Source organism: Erithacus rubecula (assembly GCF_903797595.1).
Source record: "Erithacus rubecula genome assembly, chromosome: 18".
Classification (NCBI taxonomy): Eukaryota; Metazoa; Chordata; class Aves; order Passeriformes; family Muscicapidae; genus Erithacus; species Erithacus rubecula.
In genome coordinates this window covers 10,735,534-10,752,006 of record NC_136670.1, presented here as the reverse complement: position 1 = coordinate 10,752,006, position 16,473 = coordinate 10,735,534, and the positions used below count along the sequence as shown (strand labels likewise).

Sequence of the window (16,473 nt, the reverse complement as noted above, 5' to 3'; positions counted from 1 at the left end):
GGAAACACTTTGCAGGTGAATAAATGAAAAGACTGAGAGGTGAACTGAGCTTTTCTTCAAATACAAATCCCACAGCTTTAGATAAAAACATTGCAACAGCCTGCAGAACATGATCTTTACTGGGAAATTGTGTTTCTTTAATTTCTTGGAAGCACAGCCTCTAAAGAGGGAATAATTGAAGCACCAGGGACCAGCATTCAGCTGTTTGCTTCCATTAACGTCCAGACTTAACCTGGGCGTAGTTTGTCTCCTGGCAGAAGGAAATGTTACACTTACATTGAAAAAGCACTCAGTTTCCTCTTTATTTTTCGTAGAATGAAAGAGAACATGTGGAGTTACTGTTTAACCCAAAACATTTGTCTTACAACCAGCTACTTCTCTCCTTTCAGGAGCGCGTCTGTTTCCTAAGCAAGTTTTCCACACATGAAAAACGCCGGGGCTGAACAAGATCTCCTTTTGCCCCAGGCTTGTGATTTTTCTTGTTTGTATTCATTATCCCTAATTTATTTATTAATTTTGGATTGCAGTGGCAAATGCTCTGGCATATGGGCTGCACTGTCACTGGGAACACTGAGCCGTGCTCGCCGCCCCGTGACCCCAGGCTGCAGCATCCACAGTTTCCTGCTCCCTTCCAGTACACAATTCTAATAATTTTTGTAAAATTACTGCTGCTGTTCCTCCCCACTTGCCAGCATTCTGTAGCAGAAGCTCAGTTGTGCTGCTGAGGGTCACATCAGCTGCAGCCCATTAACACCAGCGTGGTAATGCCATGCACAGTGGGGGTGTTGGAAGCTCCTCCAAGGACCCTGAAGATATCTATGGGCCACCCATGAAGGAGAAGAAAGTGAAATAGATGCCCTTTCTGCTCTGAAATGAGCCAGTCTGTTTTCATTGATACCCAGAAGCACTGCAGTCATTAAAGGCTATTACTATGCCTGTTATAAATCACAATTTCCTAGCAGTTCAGAGGTTAGTCAGAAAAATTACTTTTAGTCTTAAAATTTTGTTACAATGAGTTTGTCTCGTAGTAATACCAATCCTTATTAAACAAAATTGTCTTTAAAATAATTATGAATGTAGCAATTATCCAAAGATAAATAGTCAAGATTAGAAGAATTTTTCTGTACAGATCTATGTATCTATCAACTCTGTCACTTCATGTCTAGAGAATCATAAAAGGCAGGCCAGTGAAACAAATGTCTGTTTCTTCACCATGTAGCAAGAAGAGCATATTTGAATTTTTGGTATGGGAAAGAAAAACATGCAAGCTTGGGAAGATGGTGGAAAATAAAGAAATTGCTGTAGGTGATAAAGTGCAAGTCAGGACTAGTTTAAAGTATGAAATTTAATAATCTGTTTGTTCCTGATATAGGCAGTGGGGATGAACAGATATCTCTGTATAAATGGCACAGTTCTGTCAGTGAGTGTCACTGATTTCACCAGGAGCTGTTTGTGGAGTCCCCTGCACCTGTGGGTTGGTGTTTCCTGGGCTCAGATCCCAGGCTGGAGAAGCTCAGGAGGATTTCTCATGTACACTCCTGCCCAGGGCAGCAGCTCCTTTGGACAGGTTTGTCCCTGCTGGGGTCTTGAAGATCCATTGGTGGGGACCAAATCCAGTGTATCACATTGCTTCCCTTTCCTTCTGAGTTTAAGTGGAACTCTCTTGATGCAATTTAAACCTGTTTGTCATGGACACACAGAATAGTTGCTGATGGTTTTTTTGTTTTTTTTTTCCTCCCCCAACACAATCAAAAATATTTTGTTTCAGGTTCTTTAGGCTGAACCTCTCAGTTGTTGCCTTGGTGTGTGGTGCTTGGCTCCTCCCCAGAGCCCTTGTCTCTGTTACTAACACGATACTCCAGGTTGATGTGATGCTGCCAGCCAAGTCTCACAGTGCTGAACAGACAGGGAATATTACTTTGCCTGTTTTGCAGGCAATACTCCACTTGATTTATCTAATGTGATGATTGCTTTTTTTCTTAGCAGTATGATATTGTTGACTCATGTTCAGCTTGTGATCCAGTATAACCTCCCACATCGTTTTTTGATGAACTGCTACCTACCCAGTCATTTTCATATGTGTAGTTGATTAATCCAGCTGAATCGTGTTACCTTGCTTCTCTTCTGTTGAATTGTATCTTATTTTTGTTTTATCATCAGCCTTATCTAACTGCTTTGAGTTGTTTTGAATTCTGATCTCTACATCCATCAGTGTTGCAGTAGCATCCTGCCTGTGTATGGTTTGCAGATGTAACAAGCATATGCTGCATTCCTTTATCTGTTCTGTTAATAAAGGATTGAACAAACCCAGTTAAACAGGCTGTGGCAGAGCCCATGTGATAGAGCCTTCTGCTCTGACCATGTACCATTAGAACATGCTCTGGGTAAAGTTATTTCAATAACTAAAATTGGAATGGTGGCTTGGTGAACGGAGCCTTTAATGACTTGATGTTGTCCTTTGGCATCTGTGGAAACACAATTCCAAATGTCTTCAGTTATCGGTACTGTTCCTGACTTTGAGAATTGCAAACATTGGGACCTACCTTTGAATTTTCACCAGCTAGAGACATTCCAGGTTAAAAGCCTAGGCTGGGTTCATGGAATTCCAGTAAAAGGCTGTTGCTGTTGGAGGGGATGGACTGCTGGAATTCTCTGCACACTGGGATGTTTCAATGCCCCAACTCAACTGCTGGACCTAGGGTACAGGACAAAATGTTCAGGTTGGCTTTCCTCAGGATGCTGGAGATCTGCTCCTTAAAATACATTTTTGCTAAGATGAGCTGAAGGAACAGGATTAAATTAAATTAAAGCAGTGCTGTACCTGGATGTGGAGTTGAGTATAATCTGTTTCCATTGCTGGCTGGGGTTTTCCACTTTTGCTGTGTTCTCATTTCCCAGCTCATCTTGGAAGGTGAGAAAAACAAGGTGTTCACCCTCCACAGACCAGCTGGGTGTTGCACTGCCTGTTTTTGTAGATCTATATTATTCAAAGAGCTTTTTAGAAGGTCTAGCCCACACTTAAATATTCTACTGTTTAGTGTCTCTTTAATTTTGCCCATCACACCTGTGTGTTTTGGTAACTGGAGAAAGGCAGCTGCTGCTGCTCCCTGTGCTGGAGGAAGAGAATATTTGCTGAAATCTTCTGGAGCATCTCAGTTTAGAGGGGAAAAGGAGCTGGGATAGAGAATTTCCAGTATTTTGCTCCCAGTGAAAATCCTTCCCTGGGGAAGCAGAGAAAGTCATTGTTTCAGACCCTGCTGCTTGTCCTTTAGGAGCCTGATGTTGCTGGCTGATTGCTCTGCTCCCTTCTAAACAGGTTTACACAATCACACATGAAAGGCAACTGTTTTGCTCATCTCCATAAACCTTAAATACTTTTATTTTGTGCCTGAATTATTTTGAAAGTAAACTTCCACTTCTTTACATTTTTATGGGCTTCTGAGCATTTTTCAATTGATCAATGCTTCCTTTTTGTCCTCTGTAGAGGCTGAAGCAATGTAGGTAAATGGCATTACAAAAAAAAGTATTTTTCATGTTGTTTGGAATTTTCCTTTGCCTGTGGTCAAAAGGGACAGGTTAAGGATGAGAAAAAATGTGTGTGGTTGATAAGATGAAGGAAAAGCTATAGGTCAAAGCAAGATTTGGAATGATGCAATATTCAAGGATTGCAACTACCAAAATGTTTGGATTGCACCCAAAGATTTCCCCATCCTCTTTTCAAACTGCAGAAAGAGACCCTCGTCAGAAGTTCAGTGATCTCTGGAACACTAAACTCTAGATGCCTGTTCAAATAACTGAATAGGAGATTGATTATCTCTGTGCAAAGTTTACTGAAAGATTTTTCTTTTTTTTTTTTTTTTTGTTTGCCTGGAGTCTCAGATATAAGAGAAATTCAAAGTTAAAAGGCTGCTTGCTATTATCTGCTAGCAAGCAAACTACCCCAGTTGTATCAGGTGGTTTTGAGACCTCCTGAAAAGAAGTGAGGAGATTTAGGGTGGGCAGTATACAAATTTCTTCACCAAAGAGGTTGTTAAACACTGGCCTGTTAAAGAGCTGCACATCCAAGCAGTGGTGGCACAGCCAGTTTTACCTGTAATACCAAAATTACCAATAATAGAGCAAGTTTCATTGCCTGGAAGATGTGATGATGAAGCAAAGTTCTGTAAATGCAGCAGTTGTGTCCTTTGGCAATGCACCTGTGAGAGGGAGAGGTTGAGATCTGTGGAGTGAGGCTGTTCTAGGGAAAAAAAATAGAAAATTAAAATAAGAGTGAGTGGGAAGCAGAGTTGTGGGTACCTGGAGCCCTGGAGACCCCACAGAGCTGCTGGATAACCCCAGAAGTGGTGCAAATTATGGAGACCTAAAGCAAAGACAATATTTCTGCTACAGTTTATTAACAGTCTAAGTGGTTTTTTTGACCTTTCATCTGCATTGGGGTCCCCTGTGAGCAGTCTTTTATTGCAGTTTATCTGTCTGCACATCCTGGACAAATTTGTAGGGAATCCACTCACTGAGAAACCTGTTCTTAGGAGAATTGTCCTGAAAAAGGAAAAACAAAGAAACCAAACCATGAAATCCAACAACAAAAAGTAAAGAAGAAACCTCAAGGTTCTATATCAAAATCTGTAGTACATGCTCAAAAAAAGTTAATATCTGGTGAATGTCAATTAAGCACTTCCTCAGCTAATAAATAGCTTAGGAGGTATAAAATTTAATACTTCTAAAATTGCAGAAGCCTTTGAAGAACACATTTAAATTGGACTCATTGGAAGAAGGAGATTTAAACCTGACCTGTTCAGAGGTGAGTGGTGAAAAAGATGTGATGGAATGAAGCTGCATTCCTCCAGTACAGAGACATTCTGCCTTAAGTTTTTCTTCCCTGTGGTGGCTTTTGGAACAGTTTATTTTTAAGTTCCTGTGTAACACGTCAGCTGAACTGCACTGGTAACAGTGGCCTGTTTATTTCTAAGCCTATTTTTAAGTGTTTTTGAAAGCTCAGCTGGGCTGGGAGTGGGTCACTGTGCCACAGAAAGAGCTTGAAGAGCAGCTGTGTGTGGTTCTGCCTGGGGCCATACTGTGGGTCCTGCTCACTTTTGGTTTTTGAGCATCAGTCTGTTCCCCATTTCAGGATCTCAGGCACCAGATCCCCAATTCCTTCCTGGTCTCTCCCCATCATGGTCATCTGCAGGTAACCATGAGATGTGTGCACTCTTCTGAGGGTGGTTTTAGGCAGGGTTCTTAAAGTTTGTGGTGGATCTGTCTTTGAGAGGTGAGCAGATGAGCAACAGAAAGTGCTCTGAGGTCACAAGACATGCTGTGCTCACTCTGAGTTTATTTGGAAATCAGAGCAAACCAAACTTTGCCTAGTTGGCTTGTTTCCTCAGGAGCAATACCCTGTTTTTTCCACTTGTGTGTTTTTTTCCTAGTCCCAGTAGCAGTCATTTTTTTGGCACTTGCAGTTAGGAGAAAAAATTAAGTAATACATGGCATTTGTTTTGGCGCTGGTTGTGACTCATAAATAGAGATAACATCTGTGCTGATAGTTTTTTGTGATATATAACCAGATTGAATGAACAAAGTTTTCATTTATTGCTGTTCTTTTGCCATTGTTATATTTAGGGAGCTCCAGTGTAACAAGTGAAAATATATGATTGTGTATATTGCTCATGTATAGATCAGAATTAATGCACATCCTGTGAATTTCAATTTGGCCACTGTATCTTTTTAAACTAAAAATGGCTTATTGCCATTCCCTGAGCCTAAAACTTTTTCAGGATCCTTCCCAAATCTTACTCTCTTGAAGGCTCATACTGCTGCCAAGTCTACACCATTCTTTTAATTAAAAGACAAAAAAAGAGAAGCGAAACTTCCAGTGGGTGTAAATCCCGATAATCCTGAAATGATGTAAATCGGTGCAGCTCCTTAAGTCATTGGAAGTGTTCTGACTTACATCTACTGAAAATCTGGCACATAATATTCCTGCTGGTCCTTTCTTCTGCCCAATAGCTGCTCCACACAGAGCTGGCACCGTGGACAAAGCACTCTCTTACGAGCTGATAGAGAGTGGCACGGCTTCCAGCACTGCTGATTCAGCACAGCAGAGGCCATTTTCCTGATTTCTTTGTGAGTTAGATTAAATTACTCTGCAGGCTGGACTAGAGCCACAGGCCATGGTTTTACAGCCTTATAACATGGTATCCTAGCCCATGGCATCTGAGAGGTCTGGCTGTGTGTAAAGCTCCTCTGCTTTGCTGCAAAGGATTTTTGGATTTGGCTCACGGCAGCGGGATGGAAATATTGTGATTGTCTTGTTGAGGTGCACTAAAGTGGGGCTCTGTTAATGGAGGGATGGGACATCATGGGGATCAGGTTAGTATGAAAAACTCCACTGTGTGTGTTTGTCGTGGCAATGTTTCTTTAGATTTGCCTTAGAGAAATGCAGGATAATAAATAACAAATGCAGGATTTAATGAGTATAAAACAACAGGAGCACCAGTGAGGCAGGGGGCTTGTGCCATCAGAGCTGTTCCAGCTTAGCAAAGTTTGGGGAAGTGCATTTCCCTTTGTGTCTCAGTACAGGTGCATTTCTCATCCAGTCTGAGCAGGGGAGCAGGGGGAGATGCCCTTTGTGTGAGCTGTGCCCTGCTCCCACCCTGCAGGGCTGGGGTGCCTCTGGCTGCTCTAAAGGCTCCTGGGCAGAGGCAGAAGCATGTTTGCAGTTCTCTGGCAGCTCCTGGCTCTGTGTGTTCCAGAGCAGAGCCAGCTCTGCTGTGCTCTGCATTGGCTCCAGGACTGCAGCTCGCAGAGAAATGGGTCCAGCTGTCTTTGGCCAAGTCCTGCTCTCGCTGTGATTCACCCTTTCCTCTCCAATCCTTGGGATTGCAAAAGGGACTCTGGCTAAGGGAGAAAACAACTGTTAATGAGGAGAGAAAAGGTCAAACAGATCAAGTAAAAGTCATCCTTCTTCTAGCATAGAGAACAATCTAAGCTGATCCTGTCCAAGCCAGGTGTTGGACTGAAGTTGAGACCAGGCTTAAAGAATTTTCACCATAAATTTAGAAGCTTCACTCTGCCCCTTCTCCCTCACCAGTCACATTGTTTTCTAGCCTTAAGGGGCTTGCATTATATCATGATAGGCACCCCACATGTGGTTATCTTGGAGTTGCATTATTGCCTTTCAGCTTTATCTCTGTGGTTTAGAAATAAAAAGAAAAGCACCACCAAACAAAACCTTCTGGTTTTAATACAAAGATGAATATACTTTTTTGCAAATAAAAAGTATTCTTGACTCAGAATATCAGGCAGCAATTCTCTGGGTATGATAGAGAGGGGAAGTTCATGTTGCTGGTTTCACTGCAAAAACGAAAGTGGGCAGATCAGGAAATTTGTTTCTGAGTGGTTTGTTCTATTTTCTGAGCTCTAGTTCAGTCTCATGGACTCTGGTAGAGCTGCTGCACAGAGGGTTTATCTATTGATTTCTGAATGTATTGTGCTGTTAATCTAAAACCTCTTTCCCCAGTGGAATTTCTATTCAGAAGGCTCTAGCCAAGCTCAAGAAAGTTATTTGATTTGGGAAGTTTGAAAGAATAATAAAAGAAGGATTGATGCAGTTGGATTTTCATGAGCTCAGTCCTCTAGTAAAATAGACAGGCTTCTTCCTCCACGTGTGTCTGTGGTGCTTGGCTCATTATTTAGGAGGAAAGCAGAGTATGGAGATCACTTAAGTTTTACTGTCTGAAAATTTTGCAGTTAGGAAACCTGTTCAGAAGAAAGTAATGAGAACAGTTTTGGCGATATAACAAAATATAAAAATTAATGGGTTAGTGCAGTTTTGTCTTTCCATAAATTTGTGTGCTTTATTTCTTAGCAATTGGGCCTTTTCTGCTAATTTTTAAACTAGTAAAAAATTTAGTGCCTGTATTTGGGAAATCCGTGTAATTTCCAAATAAGACATAAATGGCAAGGGAATTGCACCATATAAACCAGGGAACTTTGTTCCTCAGCTATTTCCACCATCCTTTAAGCATTGAAGATGAAGTAAGCCTTTTAAAAGAGCTGTGACAGGAGAGAAGATGATGCTTTGTGGATCTTCTTGTTATTAAAATGTTCATTACTTCTGCTGAGAACTGAACATGGCAATAAACAGTCTTCATTGCCATAAAAAAATCCCAAACAAGTACTTCTTGCCTTTGAGTGCACTGGTGTTGTCTGTAGTGCAGGAGTTAATGAAGCAAAGAAATTAGATGAAATTGGTAGTGAAATTAAATAAAACTGAGGGGTTTTTTTAAGCATTTTGGGACTAAGGTCCTGTCCAGCTGAAATCAGTTGCCCTTGACTTCACAGTGCCCATGGCTGGTCCAGTAACAGGTTTATTCTGTTCCATTAGGATGTTGTCAAGTTAAGTCAAGGAAGGTGGACTTGTATAAAAAAAAAAAATTCCTTGTGAGAATTCCCTGCCTCCAGAGCACTGTAGTTTATTAGACATGATTATTTCTTCCTTGGGTTTGGAAACACACTTGTTGCTCTTATTTATGCAAAAAAAACCAGCTCTCTGGAGGTATGTGATTAACCTGAGGCATTATTTTGTTGCAGACCCAAGTGGGAAGCTGGAAGTTAGGAGTATGCATGAAGAATTATCTAGGTATGAGGCAAAATGTTGTATTAACTGTGCAGTTAGTCTTTGTCAGCAGCATTTTAGAGTTTCTTCAGCCCTTGTGGTGACTAACCCAGCAGAATTTATTGGTGAATAGTTCAATTTTCTTAAATGGGCTGATTTTCTTGAGTAGGCAGAAATTACATCTTATTTCATGTCTCACATTTGGTTCAACTGAAAGGCCAAATCCAGATTTGACTTCTTTTTCTTCCCAAATGCTTGGGTGAATAGGACATCCAGGATTTGGCTGAGGAAGCTGTTCAGAGGGACTTAATGTGCTGGAGCTGGGGTGAAGAGTTGTATTTGAGACTGGTCTGAAAACTCAACTTTGAACCAGACAGGAAACAAGAGCTTCCTTTTTTTGTCCTTTTTTCTTTTCCCCCATGTAGAAATAAGTGCTTTAGAATATCTGAAACATCTACCAGTATCATTTCACTGCTGAGAATTGGGTAACTGTGTAAAATTATATTGACCTGAGGGGATTGAAATATAGAAGTGGCCTTGCGCTTAACTGTGCAGGAATCAAACTGTTTTACTGATAACATTTTATTGATTCATCTTCTCTCGGTGTTACAAGTAGCCTGAAGCCTGGCAAAATGAGCTGGCAATGTTTCTGTGTTGTGGACGTTGCAGTATTGCAGCTCTTCATAGGTATTGAAATTTTATATATGGGCTGAGAGCTCACGTAATTATTGTGATTTGTAATGACTGAGACTGCAGATGGGGCTTCCCAGAGGCTTCATTTCGAGCTAGATAACTGGTAATTTCTCTTTTCTGTTTAAGAATCTGTTGTCCCTCCTTTTCTCTGCAGCTGCTGAGGTTTTTCCTCTGTGAGAAGCTGAACTGTATCTCTGACTTAATGAAGATGCGTAAAATGATTGAAATTGCCTTAACAAGGCAGCCCTCTATACAGAGCAGCAATGAAAATGTGTCTTGCTGTTTGCAGGGGATACTTTGTCCTTTTCTTGAAGGAACTGTGCTTTCCCACCATATTATAAAAGTAATACCAATAAAAAAATACCCTTCTGACAAAGCTTTAAGAAAATGAACGGCTTAAAAGACCACAATGGCAGATTGTGAGTTCAACCTGCATGTGTTGACTAATTAAATTCTTCTGAAAGAGCTAATTTCATGTATGTTCTTTAATGAAAGCTTATTTAAGATTTTAATGATGTGGGTCTTTTCTCCTCAGCAGAATGCCATATTGACTCATGGCATATTTTTACACAGGCTTCATTCTACCGTGGTTGGAAATGCGAGTACTTGATGAAGTATCATTAAATTAGCTCATTGTAGTTGCAGATTTTTGTTACTCCACTGAGATATGAATTTATCACGTTGTACTTGCTGGTTTTAAGGGTGCAGCGTTGTTATTGATTGTGCTGCTTTATCTCAGGTGTTCCATCAGCCTGTTGGCAGGCTGGTTCCCTCTACAGTTTTAGACAGTAGTTGCTTTCTGCATTTTTTAGTTCTGTGCCTTTTCTTGTGCGCACATCTTTTTTATTGAAACACCCTAAAAGAGATCGTGTTTTGGGGTTGTTCAAGCCCTTGTGCTCAGCAGCTCAGCTCTGTCCTGGGGCTCTGGGTGCTGCTGCAGGGAGTGAAACAGTGGGTGTGTGGCAGCACTGTTGGATGGGCTGCTGTCCTCAGCTGATTTCCAGGGAATTAGTCAGATTTACCTAAAAATCAGTTCTGCTCAAACTTTACAGCATGTGTATTTGGAGCAGGGGTTTCACCTGTTGGTGGAATGTGATGTGTGTCACACATAAAGTCAGAAAAACAAGAGCCTGGGTCTTGGTTAGTCAAAACTTTAAGATATTTTTCCGCATTAACTTGAGTAGTGGATTTCTTCTACAAATCATGGAACTCCCAGACCTATTCCAATACTAAGTGTATTGGAAACGGATTGCTGTCAAGGCTTGTCCATCTAATTAAATTCCCTTATTAGCACCAGAGCTGCAGTCTTCCAGAGAAGACATTAGTTGAATAATCTTTCCAACTTATCTAGGTTAAAACTAGATGGCCTTCTGTAAAATGCTGAGCTGAAAGTTCAGCAACAAAATACATAAGCTCTAGTCTCCCTTTTTGTGTGATCTGTGGTAATTCAATATATTCTTTAAATATAAATTGGTATTTCAGCTGTTCTGTGAAATATTATTCAGACTTCAATTATCACAAGCTCTCAGTGCTGTGAGGATTCTGTCACCTCACGCTTCAGGCTGAGGGCAGTCCAGCAGTGATGGCTTCTATGCATTAATAAAGTTTGTCATGATTCATTTTGGTGCATTCATAGCCAAATATAAGAATCTTTTTGTCATAAATTCCTGATGATCCACAGAGGTTGTTTGTGCTCTGTGCTGGTGATTGTTGTATCTATAAAGGAGAAGGAAATATCAAAGTTTTGACAGAGAACCAAAACACGTGAGGTTTAGTAAGAGCTCTGATGGATTTTCCAACAGGTGGGGGACTTGGCCTTGGAGGGGGAGCCTCCAAGTGAAATGAAATATGCTTTGACCCTTGAGCTTTGCAGATGGGTTTGAGTGACTCCCAGCAGATGTGTTTTAGCCCAGCAGAATCCAGTGACCCTCTGGAATGTGGGAGCATCCATGGTCCCACTGCCCCTCCACTCCCAGTGGTGCAGGTGGGATTGTCTTGATTCCTTCCACACGTGGAAGGGAAAACCCACACTAGCTCAGAGATTGGAATGGATAGTTCTGTAATAATACTGAGCAAGAGATGTTTAAAAATTGCCTGAAGTTTCAGGAAACAAGATATTTGTGCTAATTAGAGTATTTGCCTGTCATCTTTATTCACTATTTAAATAACAAAAAGCCCTCAAGTGAAATCAAAGCGTGGTGGAACATATTTCTTGAGTCTCCTTGATCAAAGCTTATAGAAGGAGGGGAATACTGCTCATAACTATTTCCTCAAATTCAGATGGGAGATATATTCTCTATTGTAGTCCTCTCTATTGAGGACTTGTGTATAACCTGTGGGAAAGTGATGGATGTCTGTCAGGTATCAGACATGCTGCTCCTTTCCAGGTGTACATGTGATGAATTACTATTAGTTCTGTCAGGATGTGACAGAAATAAATGTCTTTGAATAAAAACAACCTGCAAACTAAATGTGAATTATTTTGTTCTTCCTTATTGACTGATGCTGGTTCAGTTGTGCTCTTGTCTTCTTGATTTTTTTCTTAGACTGCAAATAATCTCTGAGATGGAGATCACCATTTTCCTGACCTGAGTTTATAAAGCAAATGGCATAGTGGGAACCTGGCCATGTGTGGGGTCTCCCAGCTTTTACCTTGAAGTCAGTAATTAATAAAACAAACAGGAGGTGCCTTTGGGTAGCTGCTCAGTCTCCTGCTCAGATGATGTTTTAGAGCAGAGTGATACAGAAATCTGTTCAGGAATATTTGGTGTGTTATCTTTTGGTTTTGGTTTGGGGTTTCTGTGTTATTGTTGTCTTTAAGGACGTGACTTTTTTTTAGAAAGGGAAGAAGGCACCCTCTAGACCTGAATAATTGAAAAAGAAGATTCTTCAAGCTTGATCATCTATGAATGGGAGAAAGTAATAAAAGAGAGAGGGAAGCCAGGTGGGAGGCAGTGTCACACATGTGGCCTTTAGAGCAGGACACACAGCCCAAGCTGGCTGGGACCTTGCCCAGTCCAGCACAGCTGCTCCTGGCACTGCACATTTTCCATGTTGTGCAGTCCTGAAGGAGAACTAGAAAACACCCAGGAAAATGGAAAGAAACGTGCCAGTATCATGAGACGAGATAAGGAGAAATAAATAATCCCTGCAGTGGCAGAGCTCATGTGCTGTCAGCCACTGATGTACATCTCACTCCATTCTCAACACCAACATTGGCACTGGAGAACAGCAGAACCAGCTGATTGCTTTGTTTCTGTTCATTCTGCACCTTCTCCAGAGGGGAATGGAAGGATTCCTCCCTAGCTGTGTTACTCAGACCTTGGGGCTCATTACAGAGCCCAGCACAGCCTGCAAAGAGAACAAAGCAGCAGTGTGGTGCCTCATCTGCTCACCCACCCAGACACACTGCTGTCAATGGAATTCCAGCAGCCTGGAGGGTTTCCTGCTGTGGGAGCTCCACACCTGTGCTGCTGTAGCTGACTCCTTCTGAATTTGCCAGCCAAAAGTTGTGTAACTTCTGCACACGTGGCTTTAAAGGATATTTTAAAATTTGTGTCCTTTAGTCCACTGCTCCTACATCACATTTCAAAGAAATTGGTCAAATCAGTTGCAAGAAGAGTCATCAGAATGTATTTATTGATCTGCAAAGAGTAAAGTTGAAGGTTAAATTTGAGTGCTCTAAGTGGTTTTGGATTGGCCACAGCTTGATTTTTAGATCTGTCTTTTGACATTTGTCACTATTTAACAACTTATAGCTAAATGTCTTTCAAATTTATGGATTTTCTCTTCTTCCCCTTCGCTCAGCTGGATGAATACTTAGAGAAGGGTGTGCACTTCTCCTCAGAGGCACACCCAAAACTGGAGATGAAAAGGAGCAAGGGGAACTAGGAGAGTTCAGTGAAGTGTCTGCCAGGCTTCAGGAAGATTTTAATTTATGGTGATGACTTCTCTTCAGCAGTTGACTTGCTCTGACCTTAAAGAAAACTCTTGCAGACGGAGCTTTCACTATTTCTGGGAGAAGTTATGTGCTTTGTGCATGTGTGGTTTACTGCCACAGATGGGTCCCCCTGAATTTGGAGACCAAAGGCAGTAGCAGAAGGTTAGGAGATGGCACTGCTGCATAGTAAGTTTCTAAAAACAAACACATCAGTTTTTACCAGCACCCTGTAAGGTTTGGTTCAAAAGATATTTAAAGACTGTAAAAATGAAATAAAAATAAATCACAAACACACAAGAAAAGGAAAAAAAGGATTTGTTTTCCTGCTTGCATGCAAGTATCCCTGAAAAGTTGATGGGTTCATTTTTACTTATTTATGGGCAAATTACAGAGGTGCATCTGTTCCTTCTCTGTATACAGCCACGCATCTCAAATTTCTAAGATACTTTTTGACATTCTTTGAAGATTTAATGCCAGGTGGAAGATCAGTTAGAATTACAGATATCTTGAACTTTGAAAATAATGCTTCTGCTGAAAACTTTTTTACTTTTGCTCCCAACTTTAATGAGGCACAGTCTAAACATCATAGTAACTGAAACAGCAGAAAAGGGAGAAAAAAGCCAACCCGACAATTCACAAGAAAATATTTCCACATGTTTACAGTAGAGCCAAAATATCTGTGCTGTGTTTATTTAATTAAAATGCTTAGAACTATGTCATGTTATAAAAATAGTATTACTGGAATAAAATAGTAGCCTGCAAGTCAGATACCTGAACAGGGAACACTCAGCTGGAATCCAGTTTCCAGAATTTTTGCAAGTTGCTTATACTGCTCTTACTAGAGAGGGCAAATAATTTTAGATAAAGCTCTCTTTGCCTGCCATTAATTATGAGAGTTAAGTATGTGCCTTCAGATAGCAAACAACCTGATTTGCATGTGCAGTCAGGTATCCTGTAACCCTTTTTTTTGTGTCTGCCAAGGGGGAGTTCTGGTTTAGAGATCACATCTCTAAAAGAGAACACCAGGTTGTGCCTCACTGGGATTTTGCTTTGCTTTGCCTTTTTCCTTTAAATTCAATCACTCATTCAAGTAAATATATATACATATATATATGTACACACATATTTAAATATATGTACACATGCATCCCCTTTGAAAGCATGGCCTGAGGAATCTGACACTGGCCATCAGTTAGTGGATTTTGCTTAGTAATTGCTTCATCTGTTCAATACTATTGAAAATACCCTTGAGCAGAACATTGCTGCAGGGGAACAACACTCTAAAGCAGCAACCTAATTAATGAATCTTATTGCCACTTAGACAAGCATTATCCAGCTGGCCTTGGTTGTCAGCATGGATCTGTCCCTGCGACGTTACGTGTTTGTCCAGGAACCTGGTGCAATTATTAGAGGAATGAGTGCAGGGGGATTGGTGTGTCTGGGTCCCTGGAGGCAGCAGGTTCCTTTCCCTGTGCAGTTGCACTCCTGGTGGTGCAGGTGTCACCAGCATCTCGTGTCTGCATGGAACAACTAATGAATTCACCTGGCTTTTATCTCAGACCCGTGACCGAAATGATTCCTTGCATTCAGATGAAGTGAAAACAAGAGTAGTCACAGCCAGAGTCTGAAAACAGGCAGATTGTTTTCATACAGTAAAAGGGTGAGCAAAACTGAGGTAGGAAAGGATTTTCTTTTTCATTTAGTGTTTTAAAAAACACAAGCTCTTGTGTGTGTTCAGAGAGCACCTGAGTTTTTTGTGAATGGTGGTGTGGAATGTTTCCAGCTGGGTAATTCAAGCTCCTGGTGATGTGTGTTTTCTGAAGACCTTTTGAAGGAAGTTATTTTCATAGCTAATTCTTCCTACTTTTAAAATATTGAATGCTGTGTTTGGGATCTGTATTGCTGAAATCATTCTACCAACAAAACCTGTAGCTCAGGGTGCAGGTCAGAATTTGTGTTTCTAATTGAAGCCATAGACAATTTACTGAGTGATCAACAAATAAAAATGATGAAGTTGCAGCAGCTCATTCTTTGATGTCCTTCCAACCTTGGTTACTCTGTGATGCTGTGAAAAAGGCAAAAACACTTCTAAGAACTTCCTGTTCTATCAAGGACTATGATAATCTGTTCTTCTTTCAGATCTTTTCTGAATGATGTCAAACCTATTGCAAAACCCAGTTCAGCAAGTCCCCACTATCCCATGGGGATGTGAGACCCCACATTAAGGACCCCCTTATTGCTTATAAATCCTTTCACTTCCTGTGGTGTTTTAAAATGTAATTTCCTGCTTCTCAATGGAGACTCGCTGCAACCTGTGATTTCTACTTGGCCTTGGGAGAGTTCTTCAGATAAAATGATTTTCATTAGAAAATTCCTCTGATGGGCTTATGAACTTTTAATGTGAGATCATCACTGAACCTTTCTTGTGTTCTCTGAAGTGACCTTGGCACGTGGTGGGTTTTGATCTGTGTCATCTTTCCTGGCTTGCACCTTGGTGATTAATGAGGCAGCTTTTTTTTCTCCAGCCTGTTCTGCTGCCCCAGCTCCTGCCTGAACTGCTTGGCCTGGCACAGGTCTGCCCCACTTCTGCCTTCCCTTTACAGCTACTCCAGGCATTCCTTGTCTACATTGTGGTATCAGCTCCTTACTCTTCTTTTTCTTTTTTTTTTCCATGTAGGGCAACACATGAACACACCTCAATGTGAAATTTTCTGAAGAATTTTTAATGCCTGCAAGTGGCACTTGAGTGGCTAATTCCAATAGCTCCGGCAGTCAGTTGATGAAGCATTCTTTGCCTTATGATTTGAGTAATAGAAGTAGTTGCATCTGTGGTTATATATCAGAAAAATAGCTTATCCAGCTCTTTTCAGTCCCTGTGATGCATTGGATGTGGCCACAACACTGTTTAGTGCTGGCCAGTGGTTTTCAAGTCAGTAAGCATCGGGGTTGGTCATCAGCCAGCAGAGAAATCAATTAGGGCTGGTGGGGGTGTGTTTGCAGGAGAGGATTGAAATACATGAATTCCATTGATCCATTGTCCTGGATAATCAGCATCCCCACCAGCAGATCTCAAAGCTGTGTGAGGACTGTGGAAGTTCCTTCTGCTCTTGCACCTCTGTTCAGCCAAAAGCAAATCCTTCAGTCAGCAAAGATGGCAACTCTCCGAGGTTCCAAATCCCCAACTCTGATAAAGCAACGAGCTAATTAATAAAGCATAAATTGT

At 41.1% G+C, this 16,473-nt stretch overlaps 1 protein-coding gene and 1 long non-coding RNA gene across 2 annotated transcripts in view; both read left to right on the top strand.

Moving 5' to 3' along the window:
• The window catches only part of CDH4 (cadherin 4), a 412,301-nt gene that overhangs the window by 8,985 nt on the left and 386,843 nt on the right, over window positions 1–16,473 (top strand). The gene's annotated exons all lie outside the window — the stretch shown is intronic.
• LOC306809610 lies at window positions 15,561–16,219 on the top strand. Its single transcript, XR_013776273.1, has 2 exons — window positions 15,561–15,703; window positions 15,928–16,219. It is a non-coding gene; the product is annotated as an uncharacterized lncRNA (long non-coding RNA).